Source organism: Carcharhinus amblyrhynchos, chromosome 3 (assembly GCF_965287045.1).
Source record: "Carcharhinus amblyrhynchos chromosome 3, sCarAmb.v2.hapA, whole genome shotgun sequence".
Lineage (NCBI taxonomy): Eukaryota > Metazoa > Chordata > Chondrichthyes > Carcharhiniformes > Carcharhinidae > Carcharhinus > Carcharhinus amblyrhynchos.
The window spans coordinates 46,455,076-46,477,394 of record NC_137326.1 but is presented as its reverse complement, the minus strand read 5'-3'; the positions used below and the strand labels follow the sequence as shown (position 1 = coordinate 46,477,394).

General features: G+C 42.7%; 1 protein-coding gene across 5 annotated transcripts in view; it reads left to right on the top strand.

The window, feature by feature from the left end:
* Positions 1–22,319, top strand: part of LOC145339265 (contactin-4-like) — a 2,278,868-nt gene that overhangs the window by 712,941 nt on the left and 1,543,608 nt on the right. For 4 of the 5 annotated variants that reach the window (XM_080183724.1, XM_080183676.1, XM_080183685.1 and 1 more), the window contains exon 4: positions 13,581–13,626. The exons of the other annotated variant lie outside the window; for it this stretch is intronic. The gene's annotated coding sequence lies outside the window, so the exon portion shown is untranslated. The remainder of the gene's footprint in view (positions 1–13,580; positions 13,627–22,319) is intronic. 5 annotated transcript variants of the gene reach the window in all.

Sequence of the window (22,319 nt, the reverse complement as noted above, 5' to 3'; positions counted from 1 at the left end):
ATGGGGATGTGAAAAACTGCCTGGAGAGAGAAGAATGAGTGCAGTTGCAAGGTGGATCATTCTGAGAGCTGTGCAAGAGAATGCTGTGAACATTAGTGTTTGGGATGTGGATCAAAGTATGTTCTTCACTAAACCTTGCCCAAAGCCCTTAGAAATAGATTAAATGTAGGGCTGTACATGCCAGGAAAAAATTCATTTTTTCCATTAGCCGATCCCAAAGGTCATGAACTTTATCCAACACTTAATTTCTTAGATATTTTATAGCTCACTTTTCAAAACATTTTACCATCACTTATTTCTAATTATATAAGATAGAAATTGCAAGCAAGTTGGGACTGTCTCAATTTATATAATTAGAAATTCTTCCAATGATTATCTTTGGGCTTTATAGCAAGTACATTTATTTTTGGTTATCACAAACACATAAGCATATCCAATTTTCAATCTCTTTTATGACTTAATATTGTCTATTATATGCCATGTTATTTTGTAAATTAAGAAATCATTGCTGAATCTTTGACATGAAATACGTGACAGCTTAAACTAGAATTATGAGTCTTCGTCCACAATGGAATATTTGCAGTTTGAAACAAAATTGCCAATTGTACAAAATCTCCTTAAATCTAAGGCACCTTAAACTCAAAATTAAATTTGAATAATTTAGTTTATCCTAGCTGTGCATAATCTTAGCTGGCAGATTAACTGAAGTGATCTCTTTTGCAAATTGCTATAATGTACTGGAGGTGACTTTCGAATGAACAGCAAAGGGGTTTATTAAACTATGATAACTATTTACACCATTGAGTTTGACAGAAACATCACACAGGTCTGCTCTCATCTCCCCCCTGATTCCAACTGAACTCTTCCCAGTTACCAGGGCACATGCCCTTGTACCCAATTGACCTCGGCTTCCATATTATGTTCCAAAGAGTAAGCCTGATCACGAGCCTGTAAAGGATTGTCCCTTACCACAAATGCAACTATAGAGAAGTCATTAGCAGCTCATTCTTCCTTACCAATCTGTTCCATTTGGATTTGCTGTATCCATTACATAGCAACATTATCAAAATGTTCTTGCACAAACTGCTTTGAACCACAATTGTCTATCAAATTGATAGTGTGGCTAGTGACACTATTGCTGTTATTTGGGTAAATTGTACAGCAATTTCAGGCAAAGAGCTGATGCACAGTTAAATGTAAATATGTAAAATTTGCTGTCAAAGTTGCACTAGTCAGTCATTAGCTTCACAAAAATGACATTTTGCTGTATGTCTCATATTAACAGGCATCAAATGTTGAGAGCTTGCTGTATTTGTGCATTAGAGATTAATTAAACCAACAGCAGATATTTGCCAATAGTGATTACAAGTGGATGTTCCCTTTTAATTATGTGAATGTTGTTCATTGTTGCTAATTGTTAGAATTCCAGCTAATGGACTAGTCCAATCCCAGGGTGGAGCCTGGCTTGATTTTTTTTTCAGAAATGTGGAGGGTGGTGACAAAACAGGTAACATAGTTGGCTAGTGAACTTCAACAAAAGCACAAATCAGTTAATAAACAGGAAAACCTTAACTAAATTGTGCAACTCATTTTCTCCTCTAATGTTCACTGCAAGTATAGTCCATGTAAGCCAATAGACAACCAGTGGTCAGACACACCACTCTCTGTGACCAAATGACAGATGTTACCCAAAGCCACTTGTATCAATTTCTCATTAAGTCCCCCCAGAAACTTGTCATGCTGTGAGCCAACTGTACTCACAGATGCTCTGTCTTTTAACTTGGGTTTCCAATCTCTACACTCAAAAAACCTTGGCATTTCTTTCCAAGGTACACTTTTATTTGGACATTTTTAATGAAAACCACCTCCAGAGTTTTAGCCTCTGCTTCTGATGTTGTTCTCCCCTGGATTGCCAAGTGCATTCAAGATGCATTCAAGCTTCACCATCCAGGCACACTCTCAGATAGTTAGCCATGCCAACAGAACTCCACTGTTTCACAGGCCCCATAGTAAGGAGTCACTAACATTTGACTGTCTTCTCAGAAGTCCACTTTATCTTAATTTTTCTCTCTAATTTTGACCCTTTTCCTCTGTTCCTTTAACTTCACTGAAAGAGGACACTTGTGATTCCTGTTCTTATTCCTTGATTTATGTGTCTTCCTAGGACTTTCTTTTTGTCCCAGTACTTGGTTTCAGGAAATCTATCTGCTGCAGTTCCCTTCCCTGCCCAGTTCCTCCTGATGCCTTAGTCCAACTGAACTGAACTGATTTCTGATTCCCTGCCCTGGTGGTTCTCCTGTTGCTGGGTAATAGCTGAGTTTTTTAATTCATGTTAACTTCCCTAAATCACTAACCTCCTTACGAATGCAGATCTCCACTTCAAGGATCATAAAATATTATTAAAATGCAGGTAAGCCAACAGATCTACAGATTTACAGGAAACTCTTTGAAATATAACCAAAACTTAGGTTCTCCCTTTTTCAACACACAAATACAGAAATATAAATTAAAATGAAAGCTGCAGCTTATTTCTGATACACACAAATATGCATATAACTTACTTAAAATTGTCTCTTGTTTCTAACATAATCCATCTGAGGCCATGAAAATTTACTTTTGAAAGTTAGGAATTCCATTCTTCTTTTGAATTTTTCAGCAAAATTTTAAAAGTGTAAAATTTTATTGATATTTTGAAACCTCATTGGTTAAGGACCATGCTGTTTTTTGCCCTGCTCGGTGACATCCATGAAACCCTGTTATCCTTGTTGTGCTGGTATCATTTTGCACCAACTTTGTGTGCCAAAAGGTTTTTGAGCTGAATGTACAAATCTAATTAGTTGCAGATGTCATTAGGTGCCCTGCAACAGAAGATTCTGACCCACCATCTTGTTTCTTTATTCTGCATATGTGTTTCTTCATGTATTCGTCATTTTTTTTTATCTCAGCACTACTAAATGTCTTGAAGCCTAAAGCTTCATAAATACAAATCAACTTGAGCAATTTGCCAAAGGCCAAATAATTAAAGAACAATACTCAACATGTCAAAATGAGCAGAGGCAATAAGTAAACAGAGGACAATAGATTCTTCTCTTTGAAATATTAATTAATAATCTCATTAAAACAGGATCCTTAACTTTGGTAGAATAGCACAAGTAGTGTATTGATCTACCTGAAATTAATTAAAAATATATTTTATTGTTTAAAGTATCTGAAGCTGATGAACTCTGGTAGGCAGTGGCTCAGGGTACCGCAAAAATTAATATAGAACCTAAAGGAATGTTGCCGTTGAAGCACTGGATTTGAAGATCATAGAATCATAGAAATCCCACAGTGCAAAAGGAGGCATGTGGCCCATTGAGTCTGCACCGACAACAATCCCACCCTCGGCCCTCGCCCCATACATTTATCCCTCTAATCCCTCTAATGTACACATCCTGGACACAAAGGTGCAATTTAGCATGGCCAATCAATCTATTCTGCACATTTTTGGACTATGGGAGGAAACCGGAGCATCTGGAGGAAACCCACGCACACACGGGGAGAATGTGCAAATTCCACACAGACAGTGACCCAAGCTGGGAATCGAACCAGGGTCCCTGGAGCTGAGGCACAAGTGCTAACCTCTGTGCCACTGTGCTAACCATGTGTTCATTATTTGTAAAATGCAGAATTGCAATCATTGTGAATTATGGAAAGATGCAGCATTTTTCCAAATATTAGAAGATGATAAATGGATGGTCATTTAAAGTTGTGCTATAATGTATTTTACCTGTGGTTGTTATTTCTATCATTGAAGTACATGAAAAATTGTAATATAAGAAATCATCTGCAATAAAATAATCCTGACCTCAAAAGAAGTCTTCTTTAGGGCTTTGTGTGGCAGGTGACAAGGTATAGCAGTAAAAGCTGGGCCGTCAAGACGAGTAACGAAGCTCAAAGTAGAGCATTTGAAATGATAGAACTCGGATGATGTTATGTATGTCACAAAGCCAAGCAGACAAACGAGTGGGTTCTGAAAAAGTTGGTGTTAAGAGGACCTTGTTTGAGGCAGTGATATCAAGGGTGCTCCGTAAGACCATAAGACATAGGAGCAGAATTGGACCGTTTGGCTCATTGAGTCTGCTCCGCCTTTCAATCATGGCTGATATTTTTCTCATCCCCATTCTCCTGCCCTTTCCATATAAATCCCTGATTTCTTTATTAATCAAGAACCTATTTATCTCTGTCCTAAAAACACTCAATGACCTGACCTCCACAGCCTTCTGCGACAAAGAGTTCCACAGATTCACCACTCTCTGGCTGAAGAAATTCCTCCTCATCTTTGTTTTAAAGGATCATGTCTTTAGCCTGTGGTTGTGCCCTCTGGCTCTAGTTTTTCCTTTAGTTTAAACATCCTCGCTATGTCCATTCTATCCAGACCTCTCATTATCCTGCAAATTTCAATAAGATCTCCCCCCTCATCCTTCTAAACTGCAATGGGTACAGGCCCAGAGTCCTCAATCATTCCTGATACAACCAGCTCTTTATTTCAGGGATCAGTCTTGTGAACCTCCTCTGGACACTTTCTAAGGCCAGCACATCCTACCTTAGATATGGGGCCCAAAACTGTTCACAATACTCCAAATGGATCTGTCCAGAGCCTTGTGCAGCCTCAGAAGTACATCCCTGCCCTGATTTTCTAGCCCTCTCAATATGAATGCTAACATTGCATTTGCTTTCCTAATTGCGACTGAACCTGCACGTTAACCTTAGGAGTCATCGTTCAAGATTCTCTTAAGTCCCTTTGTGTTTCTGATTTCCTAAGCATTTTCCCATTTAGAAAATAGTCAATGCCTCCACTCCTCCTTCCCAAGCGCATAACCTCACACTTTCCCACATTGTATTTCATCTACCACTTTGCCTCCTCTTCTAATCTGTCCAAATCCTTCTTCAGCTCCCTTGATTCCTCAATACTACTTGTCCCTCCACATGTCTTCATATTATCTGCAAACTTAGCAACAGTGCCTTCAGTTCCTTCTTCCAAATCATTAATGTGTATTGTGAAAAGTTGTAGTCCCAACACCAACCCCTGAGGCACACCACTAGTCACTGGCTGCCATCCTGAAAAAGACCCTTTTATCTTCACTCTAGCTTCTGCCAGTCAGCCATCTATCCAGACCAGGATCTTCCCCTTAACACCATGGCCTCTTAACTTATTTAACAGTTTCCGATGCAGCATCTTGTCAAAGGACTTCTGGAAATCTAAATAAATGGTGTCTACCGGTTCTCCTTTATCTAACTTCATTGTTACCTCCTCAAAGAACTCTAACAGATTTGAAAGACATGACATCCCCTTGACGAAGCTGTGCTGACTCAGTCCTAGTTTATAAGAACATAAGAACATAAGAAATAGGAGCAGGAGTAGGCCATCTAGCCCTTCGAGCCTGCCCCGCCATTCAATAAGATCATGGCTGATCTGTTGTGGCTCAGTTCCACTTTCCCGCCCTCTCCCCATAACCCTTAATCCCCTCTCTTATCAAGAACCCATCAACCCGCTTCTTAAAAATATTTAGCGAGGCAGCCTCCACCACTTCAACGGGCAGAGAATTCCAGAGATTCACCACCCTTTGAGTGAAGAAGTTCCTCCTCAACTCCGTTCTAAACCGCCCCCCCTTTATCTTGAGGCTGTGCCCCCTAGTCCTACTGTCTTTTTTGAGCGGGAAGAGTCTCTCCACCTCTATCCTATCCATCCCATTCATCATCTTATACGTCTCAATGAGATCTCCCCTCATTCTTCTAAACTCTAACGAGTACAAGCCTAGTTTATTCAGCCTCTCCTCATAGCTCAATCCCCTCAACTCCGGTATCAGCCTAGTAAACCTCCTCTGCACTCCCTCCAGGGCCAAAACATCCTTGCGCAGGTGCGGCGCCCAAAACTGCACACAGTACTCCAGCTGCGGCCTCACCAATGCCCTATACAGCTGCAGCAAGACCTCCCTACTTTTATATTCAATCCCCCTCGCTATGAAGGCCAGCATCCCATTTGCCTTCCTGACCACCTGCTGCACCTGCAAGCTGGGTTTTTGCGACTCATGCACAAGGACCCCGAGGTCCCTCTGCACCGTCGCCTGCTGCAGTTTTTCGCCACGTAAGTAATAGTCCTTCCTACCATTCTTCCTACCAAAGTGGACCACCTCACACTTGCCAACATTAAATTCCATTTGCCATTTCCTGGCCCATTCGCCCAGCCTATCTAGATCCTTCTGCAGACTCTCCACACCCTCCGCACAATTTGCCTTTCCCCCAATCTTGGTGTCATCAGCAAATTTCGACACCCTGCACTCGGTTCCCTCCTCCAGATCATCTATATAAATGGTAAATAGCTGAGGCCCCAGCACCGACCCCTGGGGCACCCCACTAGTCACCAACCGCCAATCCGAATAGCACCCATTGACCCCCACTCTCTGCCTCCTATTTGACAACCAATCCTCTATCCACGCTAACACCCTACCCCCAACTCCATGTCCCCTGACCTTCTGCAATAACCTCTTGTGAGGTACCTTGTCAAACGCCTTCTGAAAATCCAGAAAGACCACATCCACCGGCTCTCCTCTATCCACTGCCCTAGACACATCCTCATAGAACTCCAGTAAATTTGTCAGACACGACTTCCCTTTAATGAAACCGTGTTGCGTCCGCCCTATCAAGCAATTCCCTTCAAGATGCCTCGCAATTTCCTCCTTAATGACGGATTCTAACATTTTACCTACCACAGACGTTAAACTAACCGGCCTATAATTCCCCACCTTTTGCCTGGCACCCTTCTTAAACAACGGCATAACATTAGCCGTTTTCCAATCTTCCGGCACTTCCCCGGAATCCAGCGACGTCTGGAAAATAACCACCAAGGCATCCACTATAACCTCCGCCATTTCTTTCAGAACCCTCGGATGCATTCCATCCGGTCCTGGGGACTTGTCCACAATCAGCCCCTCCAGTCTGTCGAGCACCACCTCTCTAGTAACAGTAATGTCATTAAGACCCTCCATTCCTACCACCTTTCCATCTCTAACACCCGGCAAATTATTCACGTCCTCCTCCGTGAAGACAGAAACAAAAAAGTTATTCAATACCTTAGCCATATCCCCATCCCCTACCACTAGCTCCCCTTTCTCATCCTCTAAAGGACCAACGTTCACCCTAGCCAGCCTCTTCCTTTTTATATATTTATAAAAACTCTTGCTATCCTTTTTTATATTAAGTGCTAGCCCAGCCTCATAGCTTCTCCTACCCTCCTTTATCAACTTCTTTGTCAATCTTTGTTGACATTTAAACCTTTCCCAATCCTCTTCTCGCCCACTGCTCTTAGCTACTCTAAATTCCTCCGCTTTTAATTTAACACTTTCCTTCACCTCCTTCGTTATCCACGGCTTATTACCTCTCTTCCTACTGTCCTTTTTAACCATCGGAATAAATTTCTGCTGAGCACCAAGAAAGATCTCCTTAAAGATCCTCCACTGCTCCTCAGCAGACCTACCTTCCAACGCACTCCCCCAGTCCACATTTGCCAATTCTTCTCTCATCCTACCATACTCCCCTCTATTCAAACAAAGGACGCGTGTCCGGGAACCCACTTTCTCCTCCTCCATCTGCACCAGAAACTCCACCATACAATGATCACTCTCTCCAAGAGGATCCTTCACCGCAAGGTCCCTAATTCTACCCGCCTCATTACATAGCACCAGATCCAAGATAGCTCGCTCCCTCGTCGGCTCCAACACACACTGTTCAAGGAAATTATCCCGGCAGCATTCCAAGAACTCCTCCTCGAGCCCACCTCGTCCAACATGGGTCGACCAATCAATATGCAGATTGAAATCTCCCATAACTACTGCCGTCCCATTCCTGCACGCCGCACTTATTTGCGTGTTAACAGCCCGCCCCACCTCCAGAGCATTATTCGGGGGCCTATAGACGACACCCACCAGCGTCTTCCTCCCTTTGCTGTTCCTAATCTCCACCCACAACGATTCCACGTTCTGCTCTTTGGCTCCGATATCATCCCTTGCTACCACCTTGATACTATCCTTAATCAGCAGAGCTACGCCACCCCCTCTTTCCTCCTGCCTATCCTTCCTAAACACTTGATAGCCCTGTACATTCATCTCCCAGTCCCTGTCACCTTGCAGCCACGTCTCTGTAATGGCCACCAGATCGTATCCATTTGTGTCGATCTGCGCCACCAGCTCATCCACTTTATTCCGAATGCTTCGTGCATTCAGATAAAGTGCTTTCATCCCAGCCTTCACCTGGACCCTATTTGCCGTAATGCCACCAACTGGGACATCCTCGGCCTCTTCCCTTACCTGTACCCTATCCTTAACTTTAGACCTCGTAGCATCACCTACCCTCGCACCCTCCCCCCCCCTAATTAGTTTAAAGCCCTATCTACAGTCCTCTTTACTCGATTCGCCAACACTCTGGTCCCAGCACAATTCAGACCAACCCCATCCCGCCCGAACAAGTCCCACCTACCCCAATACTGGTGCCAATGCCCCATAAATTCGAACCCATTCCTCCCACACCAATCCCTGAGCCACCCATTCACTTCCTTTATCCTGTCAACCCTACGCCTGTCTGCACTCAGTTCAGGCAGTAGCCCAGAGACGACCACCTTGTCGGTTCTACTTTTTAATTCCATTCCCAGCTTCTCATACTCCCTCCCCAGATCCTCAGTCCGCACTTTGCCTACGTCGCCGGCACCCACATGTACTACAACGACCGGGTTCTCACCCTCCCACTCCAGGTTCCTCTGCAGCCCAGCTGCAACATCCTGTACCCGAGCACCAGGCAGACAACACACCCTTCTGTGCACTTTGTCATTGTGACAAAGGACAGTGTCAATACTCTTCACCCCACTATCTCCAATCATTACTACGTTCCTTTTCCCCTTCTCTTTGCCTATGTCCTGCTGCATCACTGTACCGTGTGCAGTTTGCTCACCAACCTCACCTGCCTCGTCCTCCTCCAGACTGGAAGCAAGAGCCTCAAACCTGTTATGCAGATTAAGAGGCTGAGGCCTCCGCTCCTCACCCCCCTTCCTCCTCCTCCCAGCAGCCCCCTTTTGTCCCTGACCCTTAGATTTAGCCAGTCTAGGGGCACCCTCTCTCCCCCTGATGAGCCTCAGTGTCTGTAGCTCAGAGGCCAGCTCATCCACCTTGAGCTGGAGCTCCTCCAGCAACCTGCACTTACTGCAGACATGGTCACTGGGAAGGACCCTGGGGTCCGCCAGTTCCCACATCATGTGCTTCCAAGTACTCTGCAATCTCATTTTTAGTAATGTACTCTAAAATCTTTCCAATGATAAAAGTCAGGCTAACTGGCTTATAATTTCCTGTCTGCTGCCTTTCTTCCTTCTTAAATAGCTGTGTAAAATTAGCTATTTCCAGTCCTCTGCGACCCTCCCTGCCTCCAGTGATTCCTGAAAGATCACCACCAACGCCTCCACAATTTCCTCAGTTATCTCTTTTGGAACTCTGGGGTGTAGTCCATCTAGTCCAGGTGATTGATCCACCTTCAGAACCTTCTCCTCAGTGATGGCCATTACACTCACCTGTGCCCTGTGATTCTCCTGGAACTCTGGCATCCCACTGGTGTCTTCCAGTGTGAAGATTGATGCAAAGTAAAAATTCAGTTCCTCTGCCATTTCTTTGTTTCATATTATTACTTCTCCGGCTTCATTTTCCAGTGCTCCAATGCCTATTTTTCCCCCCTTACTTTTTATATATTGAAAAGACTCTTCCTATCTTCTTTAATATTGCTAGCTAGCTTACGCTCATATTTAATCTTCTCCCCCTTATTGCTTTTTTAGTTGTCCTCTGCTCGCTTTTAAAGGCTTCCCAATCCTCTGGCTTCCCACTAATCTTCGCCACTTATTTTTGCTATTATGCTGTCCTTGACTTCCCTTGTCAACCATGGATGCCTCATCCTCCCCTTAGCCTGTTCCCCCTTCCTTGAGATGAATTTTTGTTGTGCCTCCCGAATAATCCCCCAAAACTCCTGCCATTGCTGTTCCACTGCCTTCCCTGATAGGCTTGCTTTCCAATCAAGTCTGGCCAGCCCTCTTTATGTCTTTATAGTTACCTTTATTTAATTGTAATACCATTACATCTGATTCCAACATCTCCACCTGAAACTGCCATATTCTATCATATTGTGGTCACTGCTGCCTAAGTGTTCTTTAAGTTCCCGAATCAAGTTTGCCTCATTACACATCACCAAATCCAGAATTGCCTGTTCCCTAGTAGGCTCTGTCACAAGCTGCTCCAAAACAAAACATCTCTTAGGCATTCCACAAATTCTTTTTCTTAGGATCCACAACTTACCTGAAATTCCCAGTCCACTTGCATATTGAAGTCCCCATGATTACTGTAATATTGCTTTCTATCTCTTGATTTATTTTCTGCCCCACATCCTGACTACTGCTACGGGGCTTGTACGTAACTCCCATCATGGTATTTCTACTTTTGCAATCCCTCAACACTACCCAGAGATTCTATGCTTTCTGATCCTATATCACTTCTTGCTATCGGTTTAACTTCATTCTGTACTAACAATGCAACCCCACCCCCTTTGCCCATCTGCCAAGTCTTTTGATAGGGCACATATCCTTGGATATTTAGATCCCAGCCTTGATCCCCTTGCAGGCACATCTCTGTGATGCCCACAACATGTACTGGCCAATTTCAATGTGCGCAACAAGCTCATTTATCTTGTTCCATATACTGTGTGCATTTAGGTACAACACCCTCAATCCTGCATTGCCACCTCACTTTTTATACTTGTCACCTTTTTTGCTCTGCCTGAGGTTAGATTCCTGCCACCACCTTCACACTGTGCTCTATTATGTGGTTTGGAAACTTTCTCACCTCTCCTGACCCCTTGGATCCTTTAAACTATTTAGTTTAAAGCCCTACCTACAGCCCGAGTTATACAATTCTCCAGGACTCTGGTCCCAGCATGATTCCGATGAAGACTGTCCCATCGGAACAGATTCCCTCTTCCCCAGTACTCTTGCCAATGTCCCATGAATTCAAACCCATTCCTCCCACATTAATTTCTGAGCCACGCATTTACCTCCTCAATCTTATTGACCCTGTGCCAATTAGTTTGTGGCTCAGGTAGTAATCCAGAGATTATTAACTTTTTTGGTTCTACTTTTTAATTTTGTTCCTAGCTGTTCATGCTCCTTTAGCAGAATCGCTGTTCCTGTTCTACCTGTGTCATTGGTACCTACATGGACCATGACAACTGGATCTTTACCCTCCCACTTCAAGTTCTTCTCCAACCCAGATGAGATATCCTGAACCCGAGCACAAGGCAGACAACATAACCTTCGGGTTTCTTGATTCTAGTCACAGAGAACAGTGTCAATGCCCCAAACTATACTATCCCCAATTACAGCTACATTTCTTTTATCTCTCCACCAAACCACCCCCCCTCTCCCACCCCGCCCCACTTGAACAGCTCCCTGTACTACGGTGCTGTGGCCAGTTTGCTCATCCTCCCTGCCGTACCCCTTCCTGTCCACACAGGGAGCAAGAATCTCAAATCTGTTGGACAACTTTGGGGACTGAGGCTCATGCAACCCTTCTGGATCCCTCTACCTGCCTCACTCACAGCCACACCATCCTGATCACTGGCCAAATTCAAGGTATTTTATCTAAAGAGTGTGACTGCCTCCTGGAACACAGTGTCCAGGTATCTCTCTGCCTCCCTGATGTGTCACAGCGTCTGAAGCGCAGAATCCAGCTCATCCACTCTGAGCTGGAGTTCCTAAAGCAACCAACACTTACTCCAGATATGCTTACTGGGAACCACAATGGGATCCACCAGCTCCTACATTGTGCATGAACAACACATCACCTGACCCTCCATCTTTATTTTATTTAATTCGTTTTTAATTTGGGTTTTAATTTTTTAAATTTAAACTTCTTAATTATGTATCTCCCTGTTACCTCATATAATTTGAACATGCAAAACAAACAGAAGGGGAGTGTTCTAGAATAGAGCTAAAGTGAAGCATAACCTGGAAAACATACACAAAGACTCATTCTGTCATGGGTGGATGGTATCAGAATTTGCACTAGCCTTTCTATGGGACAGGCAGTGAAGGCAGTGCAAATTAACATCACTGCTGCAGCCAACCCTCAAAATGGGAGCAGGAAATAAGAGTTACTGCTTCAAAACATAATTCCCAAAATTGTCCTTCATTCCAATTTCTTATTCATGTCTGACTGAGATGCTTCTTGCACCTGAGGTTGACATTACATTGCCACTTTTGAATTAACATAATGGCAAGACTTTTTTTTCATTTTAATGGGAGATAATATAATGCTAATTCTGTTCACTGCTACATCCAAAAGTAAAAATAGCAAAGCTGCAAAATAATTTGTCAGTATAAATTACATAATCCCTACAGTGCAGAAGGAGGCCTTTTGGCCCATCAAGCCTGCACTGACAACAATCCCACCTAGGCCCTATCCCGGTAACCACACATATTTAACCTGCTGGTTCACCTGCCACTATTGGGCAATTTAGCATGATCAATCCAACTAACCCAAAGACTGTGAGGAAGCCAGAGCACCCAGAGGAAATCCATGCAGACATGGGGAGAATGTGCAAACGCCATAGACAGTAACCCAAGGCTGGAACTGTGAGGTACCAGTGCTAACTACCATGCCACATGTAAGTTGCCACTCCAGTTTGGCTCAGGTTTCAGAGGTATCATTGACTGCCATTATTGCTTTCACACCAACATCACTTTGCAATGGATATGGTGTGATATGAGTCTGTGAGGAAGCTGCTTTTTAAAAGCACCTGGGATTGCAGTTGGCTGGTTGAGTTCTTCAAAACTCAGCACGGTTGTTTTCAGTGTTATGCGAATAGCTGCTACCACCCGTGTATTCAGAACCTCTACCATTAACCTGCCAAGGACTAATTCTGCATCTGCGGGACTGAGGTTAAGTGCTGCAACCTGGCACTGCATCACCTGCAGTAGAACACAATTTGCACAGAACAATCTCCCTGAATGTACCATCATAGCAGCCAAACTTGTAAGCAGGCTATTCTATTCTAGGTTTCAAAACAGCTCCTTGTTTTTCCCATTACTGTCAATGTAGATGGGACTGTCATTGAGCTTGAAATTATCTTCCTCTAATTCCATATCAGAACGAAAGGCTAAAGAAACCATTTTAAATCATGTGGATTGAGTAGAACCACCCTGGGGTTCTGTGCTGGAAGGTATAATGCTCCAAGCAGAATCTTTTTAGCTCTCTAATTAATATAATTCGCCTCGCAATCTCTTTGCATTTTTGACATAAGACGTCTATAGGGTGAATCAATTTACTGTTGCATCAGGGTTACCTAAGCAAAGAGTGATGATCTCAAAATAACAGTGGCACAAATATGAACAATATTCACTCTTTTGAGTTGATCAAACTTAACCATTGATGCCACGAGTTTTTGTATGGTTCAGCTTTCTTAATATATAAAATCAATTAAGAACACAATTCTTCATGGATTTTTTTTCTGTTTGTCAGCCCACAGCTCTGAGGAGGAGGGGAAAGCAACACAGATTGCTGTGAGGTGAGTAGGACAATTACAATCTACATCATCCCACCAGAACCGTGAGCATGAGTCTGGAAATAGTTAAATCACATGACAGGCAATCTGGGGTAACTAGAATACCTACAATTCCAAAGATATGGCACCCCAATGCACACTTCCAAAATACCCGCGATCAAAGACTCTGCATATGGTAAACTGTATTGGTTGATTATAACTGTCCCAAGCTTGTCTGAAGTAAAGCTTTTATTCCCTTTACGTACTGAAGCTCAGATAGACTTTTTGTATATTTAAGTTTCTGCATGAATGCAATATGCATTTAAAACACTGTACCTCAAAGCAATCTCATGCCTTTTGATTGTTATACAAATGCTGATATAAAGCAACTGGTAAGAAGTCATCTTCTTGAGCTTCAAGTTTTTAAAAGATTAAGCAAGCTGCCTTTTAGAGTTGATGAGTTGATTTTTTGCTTGGGACAGGGAAGCAAGAGTCAGGACTGTTTCTGGTCGAGGGGTGGGGGGAAAACTGTCTCTGACTTGGAATTCTCATGGAAGGTCCTCCTTAATTGACATGGAGGTCGGCTACCTGTGCAGTTGACGTTGGTGGGTCGGTTCTCAAAGTTGCAGGGCCAATCAGAGACCCTCCAAATTGAGAAGAACAGTAGATTGCAGGAAAGCCTGAGTCACCTTAGAGGTTCTTCAACGTGACCAACTTCTTAAAAAATTAAAAAGGCATGGAAAAGGCTTCCAAGATACAACTGAGGGGGTTGCAGAATGGAGGGAAATCTCTCTGCAGGGTGGTCATTTGTTACAATCACACTTTTGGAGACAAGGGGGACCTGTAGGAGTGCATGGAACACGGGGACCCTGGCCTATTGTTGGATACCAATTTCCAAGGAGTTGAAGTGCTCCCCTACCTCACCTTGTGTTAAATCACTGGAGGCCAACTGTAAAATTCCAGTTGGCCTCCTTTTAATGCCTTGAAAGCTGCCAATAAACCTAATTGGCTACTTGTTTGCTGGGCCCCAAACCTTACCTCAGCCAAAATGATCAGCAATGGAAATGAGGCAAGGAAACTTTTACACTGATTGGCAGCAGGTGCTGTCTCATTCTGATTCTGATAATGGGGCACAATGTTCGGCCCTACAAGTTGGTTAACCTTTTAAGTTTAACTAAAATTCTTCTACTGATGATTAGAATGCATGTATTCTGAACAAGCACCCTTTCATCTGTATATAGGGTAGTGTGGGACTTCATAAAAAGTCATTTGTGGGATATGGGTATCGCTGTCTAGGCCAGCATTTATTGCCCATCCCTGGTTGCCCTTAAGAAGATGGTGAGGTGATGCCTTCTTAGACTGCTGTAGTCCCTGAGATGTCAGTACACCCATAGAGTTCTTGTAAAATTGCAGGATTTTGACCCAGCAACGATGCAGAAATGGTGATATGTTTCCAAGCCATGGGTGGCATGGTAGTACAGTAGTTAGCACTGCTGCTTCACAGCTCCAGGGACCTGAGTTCGATTTCTGGCTCGGGTCACTGCATGTGTAGAGTTTGCACATTCTCCTTGTGTCTGCGTGGGTTTCCTCCGGGTGCTCCGGTTTCCTCCCACAGTCCAAAGATGTGTGGATTAGGTTGATTGGCCATGCCAAAATTGCCCCTTAGTGTCCTGGGATGTGTAGGTTAGAGGGATTAGTGGGTAAATGTGCAGGGATATGGGGTAGGGACTGGGTGGGAGTGTGGTCAGTGCAGACTTGTTGGGCCGAAGGGCCTCTTTCTGCACTGTAGGGTTCTATGATTCTAAGTGGTTAGTGACTTGGAAGGAAATCACCTGCTCCTATACTTCTAGATGTTCATGGCCGTAGGTTTGGAATGTGCTGCCTAAAGAACCTCGTTGAGTTCCTGTAGAGTGTCTTGTAAGTGGTGCACAGCAGTCACGGTTAGTCGGTGTTGGAGGGAATGAATATTTATGTAAGGGGTAGAAGTTCAAGCAGGCTGCTCTGTCCTGGATGGTGTCAAGCTTCTCAAGTGCTTTGGAGCTGCACTCACCCAGGCAAGTGGGGAATATTACATCACACTCCTGACTTGTACCTTCAAGATGGTGGACATATTTTTGGGGTGAGGATGGGAGAAGGGTGGGGCTGGGAGAGTGGTGATAGTGGGGATTGAATTAGGGCCAGGAGGTCAGTTACTCACAGCAGGATTCCTAGCCTTTAACCTATTCTGGTAACCACAGTATTTATATGGTGACTCCAGTTAAACTTTCGGTCAATGGTAACCCTCAAGATATTGATAGTGGGGGATTCACTGATGGTAATAATGTCAAGGGGGGTATGGTTAGATACTCTCTTGTTGGTGTTTAGCTCTTGTGTGGCATAAATGTTACTTGCTGTTAGGGACAGCAGTACAGAACAAGTCACCAAGACGAGGAGTTATTTTGCTTTGTTTTGAATCTGTATTGATGTGATGTATTTCATGGATTCGCAGTATTGTATTAGTGACTGTATTTAAATATAAACAATATTGGATCAGATAATATTTTGTATGAAATTAAGCTGCAGCTAATTATTTCCTTGAAGATAGATGGACCTTATAATTACTATCCAACAAGTGCAAGGCAGTTAGATACATGCTATAATAAAGCATTATAACACTTATAATCACATTGAAAAAATTATGTATATGTTAATTAAATATTTTCACATTACATTTTGCCTTCTTTAGTTTTCTTTCAGGAGATGTGGGCGTCCATGACTCCGTCAGCATTTATTGCCCATTACTAATTGTTTTAGATAGGGAAGGTGGTGGTGAGCCATCTTCTTGAACTGCTTCAGTCTATGTAGTGCAGGTATACTTATTAATACACAATTAGCTTGTTATAGTTAATGTCAAATGTTCTTATAGGCTAAAGTCATGCATAACATAATTTTGATTTACAAGAATAGACCATAAGATGAGGCAACTTGTGTTCAACAAACCTACAGGATAACAGCAATTAAGTTACAGGTATAGATTACCTTGAGGAATTATGATGTTGTGTGATAACGTAGAGCTGGCTCAAGAAATGGCAGGACTATGTGTTAAATATTTCTTGATACAAGGTGTTCAGAGAAGATAGGAAAGGGAAAAAAGGAGGGAGTAGACAATATTGGTTAAGGAAAGCATTGCAATGCTAGAGAAAGAGGATGTCCCAGTGGATTCAATTAAGAATTATCTTTACTAGTGCTAAGGAACAAAAAGGGTACAATTACATTGCTCGTTATAGTCTATAGACTGCCAACTAGTGGGAAGGATGTAGAGGAACAAATCTGCAGGGTAATTACAAATAAATCAATTATAACGGGAGGACTTAAATTATCCGAGTATAAATTGGGCTAGCGGTACAGAGATACAAAAGACAAAGAGAGGAAAGCATTCATGGATTGTGTTTAGGAGAATTTTCTGCAACAATATGCCCAGTCCAACAAGAAAGGATGCAATGGGAGCCCTGCTTCTTGGAAATAAGTATAGATCAAGTGTCATTGGGTGAACATTTAGGAGACAATAGTCATTGAATCATAAGGTTTAGGGTGATGGTAGAAAAAAAACAATGGGTAACCCAGATTATATTAAAAAAAACTGGAGAGAGAGCTGGCTTCAATGGAGCAAGAACAGAGCCGGGCTGGATAGACTGAAACAAAAGGTTGGCAGGAAAAAACTGCAGTTGAACAATGGGCTATACTGAAAAAAGAAATGGTTTGGGTACAAACGAGGTTCCTTCCTTCAGAAGGGAAAGTTGGACAAACAAATCCAGGCTTCCTGGTTGAAAACAGAAATTAAAATAGAGAAGAAAAAATATCCTTATGACAAGTGTCAAGTAGAAAATACAATGGAGAACTATGCTGAATACAGAAGGTTGAGTAAGGAGGTGACAAAGCAAATAAGAGAAACAAAGGGGGATTATGAGAAAAGACTAACAGCTAATAGAAAGGGGAACACCAAAGCCTTCTGTAGACATCTAAACTGTAAAGGTGTGGTAAAAGGCGTAGGACAGATTAGGGAACAAAAATGAGATTTACATGTGAAACGGAAGGCATAACTGAGGTGTTAAATGAATACTTTACATCTGTCTTTACCAAGGAATTGGCTGCTGTCCAAGTCATGGTGACAGAGGAGGAAGTTCTGTGTTTAGGAGTGTTCAGAATTGATGAGGAGGAGGTATTGAATAAACTATCGGTACATAAAGTTGACAAAGCACACTGAGTAGACAAGATGCGTCCCAGGATGTTGAAAGAAGTGAGAATGGAAATTGCAGAGGCATTGGTCATAATCTTGCGGTCTTCACCAGACAGAAGAAAATTGCAAACATTATGCTCCTCTTCAAAAGAGGCTGTAATGATAAGCCCAGCAATTCCACACCACTCAGTTTAACTTCAATGGTGGGGAAGCTTCTGGAAACAATTATTTGTGATAGAACTCGTAATCGAACAGAAAAATGCAGATTGATAGGACCAGAAACAGTAGATAGGAAAAAACTGTTCCTATTCATAAACAATTGCAAACAAGGAGTACAGATTTAAAGTGATTTACAAAAGAAGCAAATATGATATGAACTACAAAGTCTTGCACACAGTGAGTCATTCTGGTCTAGAATCCAAGTCTGGAAATGTAATGGAACTGGTTCAATTGAGGCATTCAAGAAGGCAGTTGATCATCAGAGAATCATCGAATCCCTGCAGTACAGGAGCAGGCCAGTTGGCCCATCAAGCCTGCACCAACAACAATCCCACCCAGGCCCTGTCACTGTAATCTCACGTATTTACCCTGTTAATCCCCCTAACACAAAGGGAGAATTTAGCATGGCCAATCAACCTAACTTGCACATCTTTGGAGTGAGGGAGGAAACCAGAGCACCTGGAGAAAACCCATGCAGATACAAAGAGATTGTGCAAATGTCACATGGACAGTCACTCGAGGCTAGAATTGAACCTGGGTCCCTGGTGCTGTGAGGCAGCAGTTGTGACTATTTGAAAAGGTAGAATGTACAACGGTATGGGGAAACTGCAGGGGAATGGCACCATGCCAAAATGCTGAGTCAGCTGGACTTCTTAAGGGAAAATTGTGCTCAACTAACTTGTTGGAGTTGTTTAAAGAAATAACACAAAGATCTGGTAAGGATAATGCTGTTGATGCGGTGTACATGGACTTTCAGAAGGCATTTGATACAGTGCCACATTACAGATTTGTGAAAGAAGTTATAGCTCATGGAATAAAAAAAACTATAGGAACATGGATATAGGATCGGCTGAGGAAAAGGAAACAGCGTATATTGGTGCATGGTCATTTTTACGGCTGGAGGAATGTTTGTAGTGGTGTGCCACAGGGATCATTATTGAAACTCTTGATTTTCTTGAGATATATATTAATAATGCTGATCCTGGTGTACAGGGGACAATTACAAAGTTTGCGGATAAAATGCAATGTGGAAGCATTATAAACTGTGAGGAGAGCAGTGCAGAACTTCAAAGAACATGGACAAGTTGGTGGAGTGGACAGGCAGGTGAAGTTCAATATGGAGAAATGTGGCTGGATAAATATGGAGAGACAACAAAAAATAAGGGGTACAACTCTCAAGTATGTGTAGATGCAGAGACATCTATATATGTACATAAGTCTTTAAAGGTGGAGAAAGCAGTTAATAAAGCATACAGTATCCTTTGTTTTATGAATACTAGCATAGAGTACAAGAGCAATGAGGTTATGTTGAACTTGTGCAAGATGCTAGTTTGGGATCAGTTGAAGTTTTGTGTACCATTCTGAGCACCACACATTAGAAACAATGTGAATGCTTTGAGAAGGGTGCAGGAACGGTTTACAAGAATTGTTCAAGGGCTGAAGTTAGATTGGAGAAGTCGGGACTATCCTCCTTGGGGAGGGGAAGACTAAGAGGCAATTTGACACAGGTGTTAAAAACCATAACTGTGCTAGAAAGAGTAGCGAGGGAGAAGCTGTTCCTGTTCATAAAAGGGTCAAGCTAGGAGGTACAGATTTAAAGTGATTTGCCAAAGAAGCAAATATGGTATGAGAAAATAAATTTTTGACAGAGAGTGGTTCTGGTCTAGAATGCACTGTCTAGAAATGTGATAGAGACAGGTTCAATTGAGGCATTCAAGAGGACAGTAGATTAATTATTAATTATTTTAAAAGATACAGTCTGCAGAGGTATGGGGAAAATACAGAGAAGTGACACCTAAATCAAAATGCTCATTTGGAGAGCCAATGTAAATATGATGGATCAAGTGACCTTCTGCAGCACCATAACAATTCTGTGATTCTGTGAAAGCTGAGAAATAGTGTTGATCGGTTTCTGTTTGCAGCATTGAATTTGTCAGAGAATAAGTATATTTATTTTCATATATGGCTGGAGGAATGTAAACTTTGGCTCTGTGTTGCTTGATGTTTCTAATTGTCGAATGTTGGACTCTTTGTCAAAATCATGATTTAGTTTTAATGTTGTTTTGGATGAACATTTCTCATCCAAGCAACAAATCCCAGCAATCCAGGACACAAAAACCATGACAGGAGCAAAACATCACAAAAACAGAAGATAAGGGGAAGGAGTGGGGTGGTCCTGACAAAAAATGGATCACAATGAGGAAGAGTAGGAAATCAGATTAGTCTGGCTGCCTTCATGTCAGCTGCAGGTGTTGGAGCAGCGCCACGATGAAGCAGTCAAAGTTAGAAGGATTAAGAAGTATGGAGGGTGCACTAGTGGTATTGGTGTTCACTCATTGTGTAAATATATGTTGGATGTATCCTTCTCTAAATTTCATGACTTTCATTGAAATTCAATTTTCTTCAAAGTCCCATGGTCATTTAAGATTTCAAAATGTAGCAACCTTAAGAAATGTTATCTGGGTTTCCCAGTTGCATAAATTGCATTGCAACATAGGTTGGAATTTTGCTGTGCCGCCCACCATGGAAATCAGAGTGGGCGAGGGGCGGACCATGGGATGATCTGTTGATCTTAGGTGAGATTTTCTGGTTTTGAGACGAGAGCGGCCAGAAAATTCTGCCCACCGTGTCAGCACAGAAACAGATCCTTTAGTCCGTGATAACTATGCCCACAAAAAAAACCTGTCTATACTCATATCATTTGCCAGCACTTGGTCCATAGCCGAGTGTGCATTGATGATTTAAGTGCTCCTCCAGGTGCTGCTTAAATTTTGCCAACGTACCTGCTTCTGCCACCCTCTCAGGCAGTGTGTTCCATATTTCTACCGCCCTCTGGATGAAATTTTCTTTTCTCAGATCCCCTCCATACCACTTAATCCTCACTTTAAACCTATGCTCTCTGGTCTTGGCTACTCCTGCCATGGGGAAAAGATTCTTATAATCTACGCTATTGATGCCTATCATAATTTTGTATTCCTCTTTCAGATCCTCCATCAGTCTCTGCTGTTTCAAGGAGAACAAACCCAGTTTATCTTGTTTCTCCTCATAGCTGAATTTCTCCATCCCAGGCAATATCCTGGTGAATCTCCTCTGCACCCTCTCTGGAGTAATTGTGTGGTGACCAGAAGTGCATTAACATTCTATCTGTGGCGTAACATGCTATCTATGCTAAGACCTCCCTGCTCCTATATTCTATGCACTGGTTAATGAAGGCAAGCATCCTGCATTTACCACCCTGTGCTGCCACCTTCAGGGATCTATGGACTTGTATCCCAAAGTTCATTAGTTCCTCAATACTCCCTTGGGACCTTCTGTTCATTGTGTATATTCTTCCTTTATCGGACCTCCCAAAATGCATCACCTCACACCTATCAGGATTAACTTCCAACTGCCATTGCTTTGCATAATTTTGCAGGTGATTAGTGTTAGACTGTAGAATAAAACTATCCTCACTATTGACATGTCATCTACGAACTTACTAATTATCCTTTCTACATTCACATCCAAGTCATTGATGTATATAGACATCAAGGGTCCTAGCACCAAACCCTGCAGAACACCACGAGTCACTGGCTTCCAATCTTAAAAGCAACCCTCTACCATCACCCTTTGCCTCCCATTAACAAGCCAAGTTTGGATCCAATTTGCCAACTTGCTTTGGATCCCATGGGTTCTTACCTTTTGGACCAGCCTTCAATGTGGAACCTTTTTCTTTACTGAAGTCCATATAAACATCAATTGTATTACCCTAATCAATACATTTAGCTACTTTTTCAAAAAACTCAATTACATTTGTTAGACAGGATCTCCCAACAGCAAATCTGCACTGATTATAAGAACATAAGAGCAGGAGTAGACCATCTAGCCCTTCGAGCCTGCCCAGCCATTCAATAAGATCATGGCTGATCTGTCGTGTCTCAGTTCCACGTTCCCGCCCTCTCCCCATAACCCTTCATCCCCTCGCTTATCAGAAACCCATCAACTCGCGTCTTAAAAATGTTTAGCAAGGCAGCCTCCACCACTTCAACGGGCAGAGAATTCCAGAGATTCACCACCCTTTGAGTGAAGAAGTTCCTCCTCAATTCCATTCTAAACCGTCCCTCCTTTATCTTGAGGCTGTGCCCTCTAGTCCTACTGTCCTTTGAGCGGGAAGAGCCTCTCTACCTCTATCCTATCCATCCCATTTATCATCTTATATGTCTCAGTGAGATCCTCTCATTCTTCTAAACTCTAACTAATACAAGCCTAGTTTATTCAGCCTCTCCTCATAGTTCAACCCCCT